The sequence below is a fragment of the Cervus canadensis genome, chromosome 8 (genome assembly GCF_019320065.1).
Source record: "Cervus canadensis isolate Bull #8, Minnesota chromosome 8, ASM1932006v1, whole genome shotgun sequence".
NCBI classification, from domain to species: Eukaryota; Metazoa; Chordata; class Mammalia; order Artiodactyla; family Cervidae; genus Cervus; species Cervus canadensis.
Window position 1 is genome coordinate 20,801,048 of NC_057393.1, and position 19,747 is coordinate 20,820,794.

Genomic DNA, 19,747 nt, shown 5'->3' on the forward strand with positions numbered 1-19,747 from the left:
AGAAAGAAAACTGGAAGGAAGAGCTGAGATGGAAGGAGTGAGCAAAGAAATTGGTAAATGAGTAGTTTCTAAAATGCTATATAAAACGATTGCAATAGCAAATGAAGGGGGGTTAAAAACAAGGTAGAACTAAAATGCCATCACATAAGATGGGAACAAGAACAAAAGTTAAACTGTTTTAAGATCTTTATTTTGTTCAGAAGGGGAGAGAGACAGAGCTATTACCTTTGCCTAGAATATTCTCAAAACCACTAAAATCAATAAAAATAAAACAAGACAACCTAACTCTGCCCACTGGTGAAAGATCTGAACAGGTACTTCACAAAAGAGACTATCTAAGTGACCAATAAATACATAAAAATTGTCCACACCATTAGTCATCAAGGAAATACAAATTAAAACCACAATGGAAAAACAAACAAACAAAAAAAAAACCATAATGGGAAATGGCTATCTATCAATAAGGTTAAAATGTAAAAAACAAACACAAAAAAACTGTGAATATCAAGTCCTGGCAAAGGTGTGGAGCATCCGGAACACTATAAGTCCTTGTGCATTTAGTATAAATATGTTGGAAGATTTTTTGGCATTATCTACAAAAGCCGGACACACACCAGCCCTGCAATCCAGCCATTCCTCTCCCAGGAACACGTTCAACAGAAATGCATGCATATGAATACCAAAAACTGGAAACAAAATCTGAATGTCCATCAACAAAATGGGTAGATTATTGGGTATTCATAAAATGGAATACACACAATGAAAACGAACTACTGTTACATGCAACAACTTGGGGGGAAAATGTTGAGCACAAGAAGCCAGTAGATATTGAATGATTCCGTTTACACAAATCTCAGAAGCCTGAGGAGGAGATGCCTGAGAAGGCACATTGCTGTGCTCCTAGTGTTCCATTTCTTGATTGAGGTGAGGTACACAGGGTGTTCATGTTGTGTATATTCACCAAGCCATATCTTATGATTTGAGCACTTTCCTATGCATTATGTTAAACTTATACTTAAAGGTTTACCTGAAAAAACATTAAAACAATTTAAAAGAGAAAAGCCTCCTTTCTGTATTTAAAAAAAAAAAAGCATATACAAATACTGAATCAGTATGTTGTATACCTAAAACTAATGTACTGTTGTATATCAATTATACCTCAATAAAATACATGTACTGTTGTATGTCAAGTATACCTCATTAAAATAAATATACAAATATTTTTAAAAGCAAATAGTCTTTCATTAGCCAGTCCATTTTTTTATGGTAGATTTCCACACAAATGGATATTCCGTCTTCCTCTACAAGCACCTGGATTTCATCTGTGCGTCACAGCACACTACAGGAAGTTTACTCTGTGTGAAGTATAGCACCCATTTGCTTCACTTGTTACAAAAAACTTCTTGAAGATGCTCTTATTCTGTGTTCCCAAAGGAAGGCTCAACTCCAGTCAATTTTGTCACTGAGACTTCCCCAAGACCACTAGCAGTAAGAGGGAAAAAAAAAAAAAAAAAGACAATCTGTTTCTAGACTGTGCTGTACCAGTAAAAGTGAGTGTCAGTGAATAAGTCAATCCGTCAGCCCCTACCATCAGTCCATGACCCGCACTGTCAGGAGGCCATCAGCATTACCTGTGGCTACTTTGACTGTAGTTTGTGGCTCTGCTAGATGAGTCTCACCATCTGGAACACTGTGGCTTCATCCTTATAAATCAGAAAGTTCAACTGGCTTACCTTCTTTTCATCTTTCACATTACAGAGTGGGTGTTTGGAGAAACAGCCATTAATATAACGAATAAGACAACTGAATTTGTTGAAGTGGAGAACTCATGCTCCCAAAATGTCAAATACAGCTGAAAGGATGTTTAAGCTCAACTAATCCAACTCTCTGTTTTCACTGTGAGAATTCTGTTCCCTAAGGCTGCTACCTAAGGTTGCACAGAGCACTTATCTCTTGACTTCAGGCCAGTACTCTTTCCACTCTTACCATAAACGTTAAAGTTGCCATTCAGGAAAGAATGCTCAAATTGGAATCCTCTCTCCTATGGAATTGTTGATTGTCATTCTGCTGAATCATCAATGAAACATTCCATCCCAACTGAGACGAGATACTGAAAAATGTTTCCAAGCTATCTGTCTCACATGAAGAAATGAACTGGCACTGATGAAAGCATTTTACCAGTGTAACAGACATTAGAAAATGAAATCCCAAAGAAGGAAAGAGCTCTGGGTAATTAGTATTGTTCCAGTGGCAAACAAAGATGGTAAGATGAAAGAAGTAGTGTCCTGAGGTTGTTCTAAAGCTTTGAGAGAGAATAACGTGGTAGAATGGTTACAATACAGAGCAAGTATTTAGTTCTCTGTAAAGGAATTGAGTGGTTTATGTTCTTGGGACCATCTTTTAAAAATTTATTCAGAGGGGGTTTCTCCTTGTCATTCAGTTTTTGCAACACACATATCCCATATTTAATTCACTCTGCCTCTAACCTAGTATTTAACTATTGTTCACATTGTAATCTGGGCATATATCCAACCCCTTGCTCCATAAAACACTGGAATAAACTTTGATGTATTAGGAAATTAGAAAAATGAACAGGAGGGAAAGCAAATACATTTTCACACAAAGTACAGGATACAGCTGTGATCCGTCAAGCTTACGGGACTATCTCCTTAGCTAACAGCAAAGTTACAGAAGTCTCCTTAGTCCAACAGGAAGTAGCAATCCAAAACGTACAAATGTTCCCAAGCCTCAATTCTATTCCTTTCCCTTCACATATTCAGTACACACTCACCCTTTGACCAGGCCTATGCTGAACACACCCATTCAAATAGCCTTGATGAAGTGTCAGTGGTCTATGGATGACAGTCAAGCACTTTGAGAATTCACAAGAATAACCTTTAATCATGATATCTCCAAACAAACAAACAAACAAAAAAAACCCCACCTATGTTGGTTGTACTTTTCTGAGGAAAGAGGTTGTAGTAAGAATGACAAAACCAGTCTTGGCTCTTAAGAAATTCATACTTGAACGAATGATCTTTAGTTTCCCATTTCTGAAAGTTGTTTCCATGGCACCAAAATACAACTAAAAAAAATAGAAACTCCTTTTATATCTTTGCAGGAGGATGCTATGTGAGCTCACAAACAAGACTACCTCACCCAGGCCCAGCACAATAGAAGTGGAAAGGGAGCATTTCATAATGGAGCTAACGTGTGATTATAATGTATACAATGTGTATGAGATTTATAAACTATATATATTAGATTTATAAATTATAATTTAAAAGAACAAGAGTTATCAGTCAAGCAAAGAAGCAGCAAGAGAGAATGTTCTAGGCACTTAGTAGCAGCTTGAGCAAAAGCAACCCTGTATCTGGGACCAATGATAATCTAACAGAAATACAGCAGATTCTTCCTCTAGCTCCACTTCAGGATGGATTTGTTACTGAAAAAGTCCGTTAGCTAGGTATTTGGATGCTGATTACAGGTGCTCAGGTGGATCAACAGGAGATCATATTCCAAATGGTAGTTCTCTGTATATAAATAAGGTGGTGGTTTAGTCACTAAGTGAAGTGAAGCCGCTCAGTCGTGTCCGACTCTTTGCGACCCCATGGACTGTAGCCTACCAGGCTCCTCCGTCATGGGATTTTCCAGGCAAGAGTACTGGAGTGGGGTGCCATAGTCACTAAGTTGTGTCCAAATCCATGGACTACAGCCTGCTAGGCTCCTTTGTCCATGGGATTCTCCAGGCAAGAATACGGGAGTGGGTTGCCATTTCCTTCTCCGGGGATCTTCTCAACCCAGGAAATGAACCCAGGTCTCCTGCATGGCAGGCAGATTCTTTACAGACTGAGCTATGTGGAAAGCCCATTATATATAAGAGAGGCTCAAAACAAAGGAAATAGTGATATGCTCATATGGGTGTGTCTAGAGAAGGGAGGAAGTGGTGAGCATCTTAACCAAGAAAACACTATAGAATTAATTTCAAAAGAATACTCCTTTTACTCACTTGATTTTCTCAGCTTACCTTTTAAATCAATCAGTGGAGAGCACACCAGTGTTGCCACAATCCTTCCAAGTGTTACCACAGGGTCTGACACACACAGAGAGCTCACTCTCAAACAGGAAGTCAGCGTGTTGTCACTTGGATGGTGCACGTTAGATGTGAAAAGGTCAGCGGTGTGGAAAAGAAAGAACAGAACATGTGGAAGGAAGAGAAGGAACTCTTTCTGAGATTGTGCTCTCTGCCACAGCAGGCTCCACAATTTATGAACAGCTGGGAAATTTCCCTTTCACAGGAAAAGGATGACTTCCTAGTTCACATGAAAGTGGAAATGAAAAAAAAAATGACTGTATCACGCAGAAAAAAAGGTGTTTCCTGAAGAAAGGAGACAGAGCACTGCCTTTATTAAAACAAACATACACGCACACACACACAGGAAAAGCAAAATACATGAAAACAGTAAGCAGAAAAAAATCTTTTTCAAGAGATAAAGGAGAAAACTAAATCAAGGAAATATTTCCCATGATAGGAGTTAGCCTTAGTGGAATAATCATCTTGCCCCAGTGGGTTTATCTCAAGTGCAAATGCGCTTAAGTGGAATAAGAACATATTTGCACTTTACATTCATGCAGGAATTTTTATATATTTTTTAAAAAATTAACTTCATTTGTTTTTTTCTACATACACAAAAAGGATCCATGTTTCATCACTAATTTATCAGTAGTTTTTATAGTTTGGATTATTTCAAAGAACTGGTGTTTGAATGGTTTATTCTTTAAATAAATCATACTAATTCTTAGGAAGCATATTCTTTCATTCAACAAAAAAATATTCTCTGAGTGCCTACTGTGCACCAAATACCTGTTTACCTATTTGATACACAGTGGGACACAAGCTTCTTGCCTTCCATGAAGTTATACTACTCACAACTTACTGTAAAGGACACATTTTATAAAGTACTTTGTCTAGTTTAGTTGTACTCAATCACAGCCATGATTTTAAAACTTTGCCGCAAAACAGAATTACATGAGTTTTAAAAAAATCCCAATACCCAGGCTGCATCCCGTACCATTTAAATCAGAATCTTGGGGGTGAGACCCAAACATCAGTATTTTTTTAAGCTTCTTAGATAGCTTCAAAGAACAGTCATATTTGAGTACTAGTGAACTAGTGCATTAGTTCTCAACTTTGAGTCTCTGAAGAAATGAAGATAAAAATAAAGGATGCCTAAAAATAGATTCTTCCATGTTCTTCTCCCAGTCCTACCAACCCAAAGTTAAGGAGGTTTATTTAGAGTACAAGACAGTTTTCTTAGTGAGAAAGTGAAATCTACTTTCTACATCAGCAACTCTTCCACCCCTCTCCCTAGTCAAGATATAATCCCTGCAGGGGGCGGCTATCGAACTTGCTATTTCTGCCTACTGCTAGGACGCCTGGGATGACTGGGGACAGAACAGTCATCCTGGATATGCTGACACACAGGAAGCATATAGGGGTGCTTCTGTAATGCAATAATCGTAGCACAAAATGTAATTGTTTAAAAATTCTGCTAATTGGATTATTTTTTATTTTCCTTAATTTTTTTTTTATTATTTCCTTTTATTTATTTGGCTGTGTCGCTCTTAGCTGTGGCACACAGGATCTTTAGTTGTGGCATGTGGGATCTATCTAGTTCCCTGACCTGGGAACGAACCTGCCCGTCCCCCTGCACTGGGAGTGTGGCGTCCTAGCCACTGGACCACCAGGGGAGTTCCTGGATTGTTTTTTTAAATCTTAGGACCAAAAAGGTACACTGGGGTTCAAATGAGCAGGAAGGGGTTAAGCACCATTAATGCAAATATATGTTCAGGGGAAAATTAAAATAACCCCAAATCAACATGTTTTGGTTCTTAGTGAGAAGAATACATGCAAAATCATTAGGAACTGCCCAAATCCAAAAGTAGGTATTATTAACAATGTTACGAAATTAAAGGGAAGAAAAGACAGACAAAATTAAAGTCCTTTATAAAGCAAAATATAGTCCCTTTAATTTTCATTTTTTTTATATGTTTATTTAAAAAACAATTTAACTAGTATGAGCAAAATGGAATTAAGTTTTTCCCCATGAAAGGTCATTCCTTGTACTTAACTATCTCACTAAAAATCAAAAGCTAATTTAAAAAAATTAAAAACTGATTTATAAAATTCTATAGCATTCACATTCTAGACCTGCACAGAACTTTTTAGAGAATATGCTTCATGATATCACAAAAGTTACATCTTTTAATTGAAAGTCATTACCTATTTTATAAATCCTTGTGCTTTTCTAGTTCACTGTATCAAAAAGCCGCCTTCCCATTAGATTTTACAGCCAAATCCTTCAGGCAAGTCACTGATCCCTTCTTGATTATTTTCATCTCACATGTGAGTCACAAGCATTTCTCAGAATTTATACCATGTGTTGTAATATCCACTGTAATCAGTTTTTAGTATATATCTTTTCTCTTTGAAGTAAATATTCTAAATGCTTTAAGCATGTCCCATTAGTATGTCCCAAGAATGCACTCGGTAATAGCCCATGATTTTAAAATAACATATTGGAAAAGTAACATCGTATACAGACACCACAAAATCACCATTTCTAAAATGGTAGAATCATTCATTATACCAAATGATCCATTTAATATCTTTTGACATGTTTATGTACAAAGTTCACCCCATGTTACAAAGAATGTATTCCAAGTTGAAAACATCTTTCTCTCATCTATGAATAGAGAGATAAAGAGATCTGTGGCTAAAAACAAAGTCACTCTTGGTTAAGTCAAAATGCTTTCCCACATCTTTTCAAAGGAAGAAGTTTCTAGAGCAAACTATTAGGAAAAATTACTGACAATTATTTTTGGACACATAACAACAATGTAATATGTTCAATATAGAGTAAAGTTAGTTGTCACATAATAAGCAGTTAGAAAAGTGTTAAGTAGGATGGGGTAGTGAAGGGGAGAACTGGGGTTATGAGAAAAGAACATGCAAGTATCAAAGATTTCTTAAGAATCTGTGTCACCGAGTAACTACCCTCGCCCCACCTCTTATCAACAAAGGCATCAAAAGATTTTGCAACCAAAGGAACTCTTAAGGAAACCATTGGAAACTGTTAATAACCTAGTGTTTCCTTATAACACTGACCACAGGAATCCAAACAACTTTCTAATAAAGACACAGCTCTGGAAAGAACCAAAGTAATCTAATAATAATTCCAAGTTTCCCACTAGTATAGCTACTGTCCAAAAAGTCCCTTTGGAAGCTGAAGAAAACCCATCGTGAGTTCTCCATTTGCTCTAGATATACGATGAGGGTACCTCTGAGGAAGATGGGCTATAAAGTAACTTCATCACGTTTCACTTGGGAGGGACTGGAGATAAGGATCTTGTATCTTAAATCTATGCCAGTGGTTTTGTTCAATACTTCTGTGAATCTATTCAGTGTTGACTAAATGAAAAATCTGATTTGTCCATTTCCCATTGCCTCTGTTAACTCTTGGTCAGAACAAATCAACACCCTAAACCATGAAGTTCATTTTTCACTTTCTATCCCAAGTCTGGAGTTATTTAACAAAAAATTCCATTTCTTCCCAAAGCATAAGGAAAGGTATTCCCCTGTTTCTAAAAATTATATCTACTATTGTTTGTGAAGGGGGGAAACCCTCAACTTCAGCTGAGCTGTAATCTTCAAATTAATTTTAATTCTCAACATAAAAAGAGGTCAAGACTAACTTTTTAAATCTTTGGTAGTTCTTACTTGCACTCTCCTGCTTTTTATAAATATTAAAGTATAAGTATATACAAGTACATATAAAAGTGTTAGTTGCTCAGTCATGTCCGACTCTGCGACCCAGTGGACTGTAGCCCACCAGGCTCCTCTGTCCATGGAATTCTTCAGTCTGAAGTGGGTAGCCATTCTCTTCTCTAGGGGTCCCAACCCAGGGACTGAACCCAGTCTCCCACATTACAGGCATATTCTTTACAACCTAAGCCACTAGGGAAGCCCATAAGTACACACACACACACACACACACACACACGCGCGCGCGCGCGCACACACACACACACACACGTATATATAAGTTTGTTCCTGAATCTCCCACATTACAGGCATATTCTTTACAACCTAAGCCACTAGGGAAGCCCATAAGTATACACACACACACACACACACACACACACACACACACGAAGCCCATAAGTATACACACACACACACACACACGTATATATAAGTTTGTTCCTGAAATTGATCATTAAAGGAACCAGCATACCATTCAATCCAGGGACATTTTGCAAATGCAAAAATGGAAGTCACTCTGATGTGCAATTTATTCATGAAACTAATTATATATTTGAGGCTCGTCAGAACCCTTCTGAATTATGTCAGCTCAGGGATTAAGGTTTCCCCTCAAGTCGAAGCCTTGGAGATGAAGGAGATGCATTGGAGATGCAGCTAGTTATTCCATTAAGAACACTTGGGATTGTGATGTGATTTTGGATTAATGTCTTTGCTGATTTATAAAAATCTGTTTGTAATTCAACAGCCTTCAGGTCATAAGCTCATATGCTACCACAGGCACTATAATAGTCTGCATGTTCAGCTAGGCCAAAAGATTTCATAGTGGTTAGCCTGTATGTACAGTAAGTGTTCCATTTTTACTGTTACTGTCTAATTCCATCAAGAAAATTGGCATGATGGGCTTTTATGTCATCTAATAAAACATACTGTGCAAAGAAAGTCCAGATTGCAAAAAGATTACATAGCCCCTTCTATGTGCACAGTGCCTTCTAGTTTACAATATACTTTCATAACTACTGTTTCATTTTATGCTTAAAACAACTATGAAAAGTTATACCTCCATTAAACAGAAAAAAACCTATCAAGGACACAGTTAATAAACGGCAGGATTAGGACTGGAATCCAAGTCTTTTGACACCTGCATCTATATTCTTAGGTATACTTTAGAAACAAACTTTCAGCATATCAGTTTTTTTATTAGGATTTTCTTAGGCTTATAATATGAAAAATCAAGTAAAAATAATAAGTTATTAACATTATAAGCATTTATAGAGACTTGAACTTTAGATAATTTCATCACCTCAATAATTAATATGTGAAAATTTTCAACTCCATTGTGATAAAATACACACAACATAGAATTCACGATCCTAACCATGTTGAAGTGTAGAGTTTACTGGTATTCAATATATTCATAACGCCACACACCCATCGCCACCGTCCACCCCCATAGCTCTTTTGTCTGATAAAACCGAAACTCCAACCCTATTAAGAAATAACTTATTTCCCCTCCCCATCCCCTGGTGAACCACCATTGTATTTTCCGTCACTTCAAGTAGTCAAAAATCTTAGATTCTCACATAAGTGGAGTCATAAAGTATTTGTCTTTTTTAACTGGCTTATTTCACTTAGCATAATGCCCCTAAGATTCACCCATGTTGTAGCATGTCAGAATTTTCTTCCTTTAAAAGGCTGCGTAATATTCTATTGTATTTATATCTCATAGCAGGTTTATCCATTCATCCACAGATGCACACTTGAAAGCATGAAAGTCAAAGTCGCTCAGTCCTGTCCGACTCTGTGGCCCCATGGACCGTAGTCCATGGGATTCTCCAGGCCAGAATACTGGAGTGGGTAGCCGTTCCCTTCTTCAGGGATTTTCCCAACCCAGGGATTGAACCCAGGTCTCCCACACTGCAGGCGGGTTCTTTACCAGCTGAGCCACCAGGGAAGCCCATTTCCTTCACTTAGGAACAAATCAGATTTCTTATTAACTCTGCCAAATATGGAGCACTGTTCTCAACACTTAGCCCAAAATATGAATATTTTAAAGCAAAGTAATGTTCAGAAAGTACCACATGTAGTATTTCTGAAATTAAGGGTAAGAGTGATAATTAGCTTAGCAGTCTACGTAAAGATGCTGATTTACCACTATATTCTATATTCACACATCGCCAAAATAATTCAGAACACTTGGGCAAGAAGTTCAACAGTTTAATCAAATATTGTGAATACACCTGTCTGAATGTTTTATCACTCCAGCTTTCTCCTGTTTCCTTCTGGTATTTTTTCCAGCTTGACATTATGTCAATCAGTATACACATTAGAATTAAATTTTCATTTAAGATTTCTATTCCAGGAAACTCTTACTCATTTCTTTACTCAGTGAAAACATTAATGATCAAGGAAAAGGAATCAGTGGTTCTATTAACTTCCCTGCAAGATTAGACTACTAATTATCAGTGAAGATTCCATTTACTGTTTTTAAGTTAAAAAAAAAATCAAACTGAAAAAAAAACAAACAAAAAAACTCAAGTACATTCTGTGAAATAAACCTTGCTACTTTAAGTTCACAGAAGAAGAAAAATATTGGATATTAGAGCATATGTACCTGATTCTATTGTACATATGCTATTCTATTATTCAGCATGAGTATAACTAGAAATGCTGACTTAAAATATGTCTAAACACCCAACAGTGACCTCATAGAATCCAGTTAGACAGCTTCTAACAGCAATAACCCAAAAGATAATATATTGAGGAATGCTCGCTGAGAAGTGAAAAGCTTTCATACTCCATTATCATCTGCCACAAAAAAGAAATTTTCACATTAAGTCCAAACAGAAACTGGCATTATTTACATTCATCTACTTTAGAGTGAATCTAACAGCATCCTTTTTATTACTATTGAATTAAATGTGAAAATGTAGAAAGATGACTAATGGTAAATTGTTGAGTGTATTTCCCCCCTTCTGCTATGATCTTATGCTCTCAGCCATCTGGATTATATTTACTGTACTACTGGGAAGTTGTATTTGCTCACTAACAAAAGTAAAAGCTCTATCTTTCTTATTGTGTTTGCAGTTATTCCCATGAGCTACATCAAGTATTTTGACCACCTCAGAATAGATTCTTGAAGGTCTCATTATTATTTATTAACAGAATATACTATCCTCCTTATAGTATGGTTGTTTCTGCACAACAGTTGAACATCAGTTTCTTTAAGCTGTAAGGAAATTCCTCTCTTCAACTTCTCTAGCAACCCTGGTGCTGAAAGGGTCTTAGTGCCCATAATAGTTTATTTCATGTGTCAGCTTGACAGGCTACAGATGTCCAGATTAAACGTTATTTCTGGGTGTGTCTGTGAGGGTGTTTCTGGATAAGATAGAATTTCAACCAGTGGGTTTATAGACTGCCCTCCCCAGGGGATGTCCATGTGAATGGGCATCATCTAATCCTTTGAAGGCCTCAGTTCAGTTCAGTCGCTCAGTTGTGTCCAACTCTGCGACCCCAGGGACTGCAACATGCTAGGCTTTCCTGTCCATCACCAACTCCTGGAGCCCATTCAAACTCCTGTCCATTAAGTCAGTGATGCCATCCAACCATCTCATCCTCAGTCGTCCCCTTCTCCTGCCTTCCCTCTTTCCCAGCATCAGGGTCTTTTCCAATGAGTAAGTTCTTCACATCAGGTGGCCAAAGTACCGGTGTTTCAGCTTCAGCATCAGTCCTTCCAGTGAATATTCAGGACTGATTTCCTTTAGGATTGACTTCTTGGATCTCCTTGAAGTCCAAGGGACTCTCAAGAGTCTTCTCCAACACCACAGTTCAAAAGCATCAATTCTACGGCCTGAATAGAACAAAAGGTGGAGGAAGGAGGAACTCGCTTTTAAGTCATTCTGCCTTACTGTTTGAGCTGGGACATCTCATCTCCTGCTCTCAGACTGAGATTTACACCAGGAGCTCCCCTGAGGATTTAAACACATTATTGACTGGAGAAGTATTAATGCTACTGGTGTTAGTTTCTACAAAAATCCCCTGGTCAGTAATGTGTTAAAAGTAAAAATTTACTTATTTTTAAAATAACTATACTTCCAAGAACACTGCTCCTACTATAAGACTCTATTCCTATATCTATGACTGTTTCTGTTTTGCTCATTTGTTTTTTTAGATTCCACATATAAGTGAAATCATTGCCATTTGTCTTTCTCTAACTTCTTTCACTTAGGATAATATCCTCTAGGTCCATTCATATTGTTACAAAGGCAAGAGTTCATCCTTTTATATGGCTGAGTAATACTCCATTATATAAACATTATATATTACATATATAATGCATGAATATTATATGTGATGTGAACTCATTGAAAAAGACCTTGATGCTAGGAAAGATTGAGGGTAGGAGGAAAAGGGGGTGACAGGGGATGAGATGGTTGGATGGAATCACTGACTCAAAGGACATGAGTTTGAGCAAACTCTGGGAGATAGTGAAGGACAGGAAAGCCTGGAGTGCTGCAGTTCATGGGGTCACAAAGAGTCAGACAGGACTGAGCGACTGAACAAAAAATATATAAGATATAATATACAGTGCTCGCTTCGGCAGCACATATACTAAAATTGGAACGATACAGAGAAGATTAGCTTGGCCCCTGCGCAAGGATGACACGCAAATTCGTGAAGCGTTCCATATTTAAAAAAAAAAAAAAAAGATATAATATATAAACATACATAATGTTATATAATAATTTAGTCATGTTATATATAATGATATATATATATCAATTTATCAATCACATCTTCTTTATCTATTCATCTATTGATGGGTACTGAGGCTGCATCTATACTGGCTACTATAAATAATGCTGCAATAAACACAGGGCTGTATATATATTTTGAATCAGTGTTTTCATTGTCTTTGGGTAAACACCCAAAATTCCACTGTCTTTAAGAAGACAAATACTTCATCTTAGTAGAATCTGTCACACATGGATAAACCTTAAGGCACATTGTAAACATTACTTCAGAATCATACTGGATCTCAGCACATAAAACAAACAAAAAAAGGAACAAATTGTCCTGCATTATGACAGTATTTCAGGGTTTTTTCTTTTCCAATTTTAAATCAATATTTTCAAACCAGTATTTTATAATGCTTCATCAAGCATTATATATATGAAGTTCCAGAAACAAAACCATAAAAATACACGATTCTTACTGTCAAGGAGCCAACGACCTAATAGGCCGGAAGACACAATAATACAGTGACTAAATTTTCACATAATGTCTCCCATAGGATATACTCATACCTATGAAGTCTAATTAATATAACCATAAGTTTTCTTTTTCTACTAAGTATTTAGCGAATTTTCTTATACAAGATTCAAAAGAATACCATCCCTGATTCTCTTTCCAAATACAAAAATCAATCCTTCCTTTGAACTCCCAGTCATTGATGTCTGTATAAAGTCTGTATAAAGTCTTCACCACTTTATACATATAAGTATACAGCATGTTCTCTCGAAGCAATTTGATATTCCTTAAGGAAAGGATCTATTTTTGGTTTATCTTTGCATCCTTTATCCTGTTGAGTAACAGCAAGAATTAAAATATTTATCGAATGAAGAATTTAGAACCCCATGAAATAATTTGAAAACAACATCTTAGTTTCAATGGATTAACATAGCTTTTAAAAATTCCCAGTCTGTCTTGAGAGAACTTATTCAGTGGAAAAGTGTGGCTTCCAATGGTGATATCTTTTTCCCCTTGAAGAAAGATTGGTTCTTTTCACCATGTTATTCTTCCCAAGCTATTCATCCTTGGTTGAAACATAAGAATTAAAATTGGACTGAGTAATTTAACCATAAAAGTGGAGTAACAGCAAATGGGTAAGTAAAATATCTAGAGATATCCAAATGGAACGTAGATAGTAAAGGTAGAAAGTCATAAGAACCACCCATGGTTCATATCAATGTATGACAAAAAATAAATAAATAAATAAAAAAAAAAAAAAAAAAAAAAAAAAAAAAAAAAAAAAAGAACCACCCATGGAATTCTCCAGGCCAGAATACTAGAGTGGGTAGCCTTTCCCTTCTCCAGGAGAACTTCCCAAACCAGGGATCGAACAGGGGTCTCCCACATTGCAGGTGGATTCTTTACCAGCTGAGCCACAAGGGAAGCCCAAGAATATTGCAGTGGGTAGCCTTCCCTTCTCCAGGGGATCTTCCTGACCCAGGAATCGAACCAGGGTCTCCTGCACTGCAGGCAGATTCTTTACCAACTGAGCTATCAGGGAAGCACCAAGGAAAGACTAACTATACTTTAAAAATAGAATTGTTAGAAAATACTAAGGTGGGGGATCAATTTCTTTACATGATAATGTTAAGAGCTTTCTCTAAAAACATTATTCGGATACACCTGAAAATAAATTCTACTTCTTTCAAAAATATACATGCCTGGATTTGAAACGTTTCTTATTATATGATTTTAAAATACCAAAAAACTTGATGAATATATTAATCTTATTTTATTAGTGCTTAAAGTTTATTTCAGGAAAAAAATTCATCTGGCTTTAAGGACTAAGACAACCTCAAGTTACAGTTACTACCAGAGCAGAAAGAGATGTTCACTTGTAAAGAGCAGATTGACTAAAAATTGGACTGGGCCCAACAACCATATAGACCAAGGTCTCCAGCACAACTGAAATGCAAACAAAATCACTGTGTCCTCCTTAGGCTGTTCCACAGCCTGAAAATAAGTTTTTTAAATCAACATTCTTGACCACTGAACCAGGATTAATCATTACTGCCCCAGTGCATGCAATTTGCCAAAAAGCTGAAATACATAATGATTCATGAAAAACAAAATAAAAGGTAACCCATTAAAATTCTGAAGTGAAAAAACATGCATTCTACTTTTTCTCAAACTTTTAAATATTAATTTAGATCAAAATTAATTTAAATTTTCTTTGGTAGGTATTTATTTTTAAACAAAGAATAAAATTGTTTCACCATTAGTGGAAACCTTCTTATGAAATAACTGGATGATGGAAACTGTTGAAGAAGTACTTATTTGTAATTACCAGGATAATTAGATTTGGTTCCTGAGTTTAAGATGTGAAAAACTTGATGGAAAAAAGTACCAGACACAATCAGTTATGAGTAAGATTGTTAGTATCATATAATAAAGCTAAAGCTAAACTAAATATGCTAACACTAAACTAAAATTCATATTATATGTAATTCCAGAATATTCCCTGATTAAAAGTAGCATTAATTGAAATGAATTATTTTTTCTCTTTTAAAAGTATAAGGCTTTTTGGTAAAAATATCTGTAGGATTATTTCTCACATAGGATTATTCTTATAGGATTTTATTTAAAGAATTTTTTTTCTAGTTCACCTATCATATATACTCCTAAACATTTCCAAGTCACTTGGGCAAGACTGAATTTGACAAACATGTTGTCATAAACAAGCAAAACACTTGTGTACTCATCAAACCTCCTGAAGGCCTGGGCTCTTCGTAACCTTCTGGCTGCCCTCAATGCCCTCCTCCTGAGAAGGTAATATAGAATGTTAGCATAAAATGGGTTTCCTTGGTAGCTGAGACAGTAAAGAATTTGCCTGCAATGTGGGAGACCTGCGTTCGATCTCTGGGTTGGGAAGATCCCCTGGAGGAGTGCATTGCACCCACTCCAGTATTCTTGCCTAGAGAATCCCATGGACAGAGGAGCCTGGTGGGCTAGTCCATGGGGTCACAGAGTCAGACACGACTGAGCAGCTAAGCACACAGCACATTTCAATATAGCTGTGCTTTAAATCACCTTATTCTTCTCAATGTTAATATAGTTTCCAGTTTGCCCCCAGACAAGTAACTGTTTTCTAATTATGACAATCTCTGATATAAGCAATAATGCCTTTAAGATACAACATTATTTTAGAACAACTATAGAATTCCTTACCTATAATTATCTAATCACAAAGTGCATTTTCGAAGAATGAGGACTCCTTTTACAACATATAAAGTCATAAAATCTTCCAGGAGAAGATTTTTCTAAGATAAGGAATTTAATACAGGACTCATGAATTCCAAGAGCTTCCTGGAATGAGTAACTTTAGAAAAATTAATTTGGATTCCCTTAAATCAAATACAAAAATTATATGTATTCTTTTCTGGGGAGAGTCCATAGCTTTCATCAGATTCTCAAAGTAGCCTGTGTCCCCAAAAGAGTTTAGGAAGTGACCTAACTAGATTGTGAGTTTTAAGTATGGTTTCTTTGGCACATGCCTATCAACTGTGAGCTTATCTATTACAAGTAGCTTCTTGCTGATTTAAATACTCAAATTTGCAAAATATTTGCTTCTTGAAATATATAATGGAACAGACCTAAAATTATCTTTATATTAACATAACTCATTTACTTGCCATTTCTTGTATGACAAAGAGAATCAGAGCAATGAATTTGCCCATAATTCTGAGCACACGAGTAGAAATGTGCTATGCATGTGAACATTACACATAACCCTGCAAGAAAAAAAACCTTGAGAATCAGTGGTCTGAAACAACCTCCTTATTTTAATGATGAAGAAACAGGCTCAGAGATTTGAAGTGATTTCTTCAAAGTCACAGAGGAGTCCTGGTACTTCTATCTATGTAATCTCAAGCAGGGCTGGGATTAGAATGGATCCCTACAATGATATTTTTTGGTCTGGGTTGTAACTACAAAAAGAATTGTTTTATACCTTGGTATCTGACAAAGTTTCACCTTTGGCATACTTCTTTCACTCTGCACATTCACCTTGGACAACCTCATCTGCCTCCCACAACCTCAACTATCATCCTCCTCTCCCATTCACAAATCTGTATTTCCAGTCCTGTCAAACTCCTTGTGCTTTATACAAAATGTTCAGTTGCTCACTTGATATCTCCTACTGCTGTCCAAGTCTCTCAACATTCACATGCTGAAAAATCAAACTCTTTATTTCCCACACATCCTTCTATAGAAATAGATGAGGTCTTTGTCACAGCTTTCTTTCTCTATGCCAGAAAACCAGGAGTTTCTTTAACAGGACCTTTACCTCCTACATCAGGGTACTAACCAGCTCCTTCTGATTTTACCATTTTTCCTCTCAGGACTCTTCCTCTCTCTTCCTCTTTATCCCTGAGACCACTAATTCATTTCAGACGTTCATTCTCTCTCTCCTGGACTACTACAACAATCTCTTTGCCTTCAATCCTTCATCTTTCAATCTACTTTTAAATATTGTTGCCAAAATGAAATTTTTTAAACCAATCTGACCCCATCACTCCTTTTCCTATAAATTCTTCAATGAATCCCCCATTTGCCAAAGAATGAAGTCTAAATTCCCTCACATGGAAATTTCACCATGATAAAATCTTTACTATAAATTACTACTGCAATGAAATAAAAGAGTACTTAAATTTGCAATAACCACTAACTGCAGATAACCATTAAAAAAAATTACCATAAAGTATGTGTGTATGCTCAGTTATGTCTGACTCTTTGAGACCCCATGGACCCTGCAGCCTGCCAGGCTTCTCTGTCCATGGAATTTTCTAGGAAGGAATACTGGAGTGGGCAGCCATGTCATACTCTAGGGGCCCCTCCTAACCCAGAAATCAAACCTGAGCCTCCTGCACTGGCAGGCAGATTCTTTACCACTGTGCCACCTTTACAACCAGATATACATATACATATACATATCTATCTATCTATCTATCTCACATCTTCTGTATCCATTCATCTGTTGATGGACATTTAGGCTGTTTCTATGTCTTGGCTATTGTAAATAGTGCTGCTGTGAATAAAGGGGTCCATGTATCTTTTTGAATTACAGTTTTGTGTAGGTATACATCCAAGAGTGGGATTGGTGGATTATATGGTTAACTCTATTTTCAGTTTTTTGGAGGAAACTCCACCCTCTTTTCATAGTGGCTACACCAATTTACATTCCCACCAATGTTGCGGAAGGGTTTCTTTTTCTCTACACTCTCTCCAGCAGTTACTATTTGAAGACTGGTTGATGATGGCAATTCTGGCTGATGTGAGGTGATACCTCATTGTAGTTTTGATTTGCATTTTTCTAATAATTAGCGATGTGGAGCATCTTTTCATGTGCCTTCTGGCCATCTGTATGCCTTCTTTGGAAAAATGTCTATTTAAGTCTTCTGCCCATTTTTTTGAGTCGGGTTATTTGTTTTACTGTAAAGTACACATGTATCAATTAGTACATGTATTAATTGGTTTTGGATGTGTGCTATATAATCCTGCCAGTGTGAATTTGCTCAATTATGTTTCAGGTAACCTGGCCCATTAATCACCTCTCAATCTTGGCAAATGTTTTACATGATCTGTCTTCACCAAGAAGAGAAAAAAAGCTACATCACTTTTCTTCCACTGAGGGTATTCTCATCCAAACCTCATTCAGACAAGCAATGCTGGCAATGTCTAACATCTCCATATAAGATAAAGGTTGGAAATCTGTGGAAACAACAACTTCCCTAATGATTTACCTAAAACACCATTGGTATTTGTGGTGGGCAGCCTCTAAGATGGCCCCAGTGAGTCCAACCTCCTGGTATTCACACTCCTGTGTAGTCCACTCCCACACTGTATTGTGATTGCCAGCTGCAGAAGATTCAAGATCTAGTGCAGGATCTGAAGATCCTGGATGGGCCTGGATCTCAAAATCACCCCTCTCCCATTTACACTGAAGGTCACATAGTGAAAAGTAAATGGTTACATTAAGTCACTGAATTCTGAAGCTCCAATACTTTGGCCACCTAATGCAAAGAGCCAACTCATTAGAAAAAACCCTGATGCTGGGAAAGACTGAAGGCAGGAGGAGAAGGGGGTGACAGAGGACGAGATGGTTGGATGGCATCACTGACTCAATGGACATGAGTTTAAGCAAGCTCTGGGGGATAGATAAGGACAGGGAAGCCTGGCGTGCTGCAGTCCACCGGGTCACAAAGAGTCAGACACAACTAAGCGACCAAACAACAACAGCAAAGTACCAAAGTGACTGTAACGTATTAGGCTCTCTCTGGGGGATGATTTATTCTTGGTTTTTATTTACTAACTTGTATCTATATTTCCTCAACATTTTATAATGGGCTTTCTTACAGTCAGAAACAAACATTTTTAAAAAATGAAACACACACATGCACACAATATATGCCATGAAATGGCAGTAATTTCTTTGGATTTACACAGATTTTTAAATCACCAAAAACATTACAATTTCAAAAATAAATATTGTGTGCCATTAATTTTTAAGAAGTTGAACTATGTGGCTAGTTACTACCCCAATGTGCCACAAAATTTCCCTTCGTGCCAGTGTCAAAGAATAGCAAGAGCCCTGAGGCAAGACGGAACCAGTGGTCAAGTGACCTGTATACGGCTGGCTCTATGACCTTGGGCAGCAAGTCTGGGGAATGTTCCACTTTTACCATGTCAAATGAGAAAGGTGGACTAGATGACCTCTGACGTTTATGAACAGTTCATTACATGTAGCATTTTCTCACTTTTTTATTATGATGTACCCAGTGCTCCTATAACTGTCCATCCTCCAGAAACCCACCTGCTCATTCTCAGAACTCAGTACCTGGCCTATTTCTGGAAAGCAAGAAAAGCACTAGTCTGATTAACCACAAGCCAGGAAGGGACTGAGATAACAAAAGAACAGTTCCTTGAAGAGGAATAGTCTAATGCTCTTCACCTAACTTCTAACTCCAGCAGGCTAGTCCTGACACTACTTTTGACTGCTAGGCAGTAATCTGCACACCCTGCTATTGACATAGTATCCTCCTACCCTAAAATGCCAGCATGAAATGAGAAGATCACATATATGACAATACCTCAGAGAGTGGGAATCATCTATTTAAAAGTTGAAATAAATGGTAA

General features: G+C 37.0%; 1 protein-coding gene and 1 non-coding gene across 9 annotated transcripts in view; one reads left to right on the forward strand and one right to left on the reverse strand.

Moving 5' to 3' along the window:
- The window catches only part of ADD3 (adducin 3), a 133,070-nt gene that overhangs the window by 80,891 nt on the left and 32,432 nt on the right, over positions 1-19,747 (reverse strand). The window lies entirely within an intron of this gene.
- Positions 12,410-12,516, forward strand: LOC122446867. The gene has a single exon (XR_006271027.1). It is a non-coding gene; the product is annotated as a U6 spliceosomal RNA (small nuclear RNA).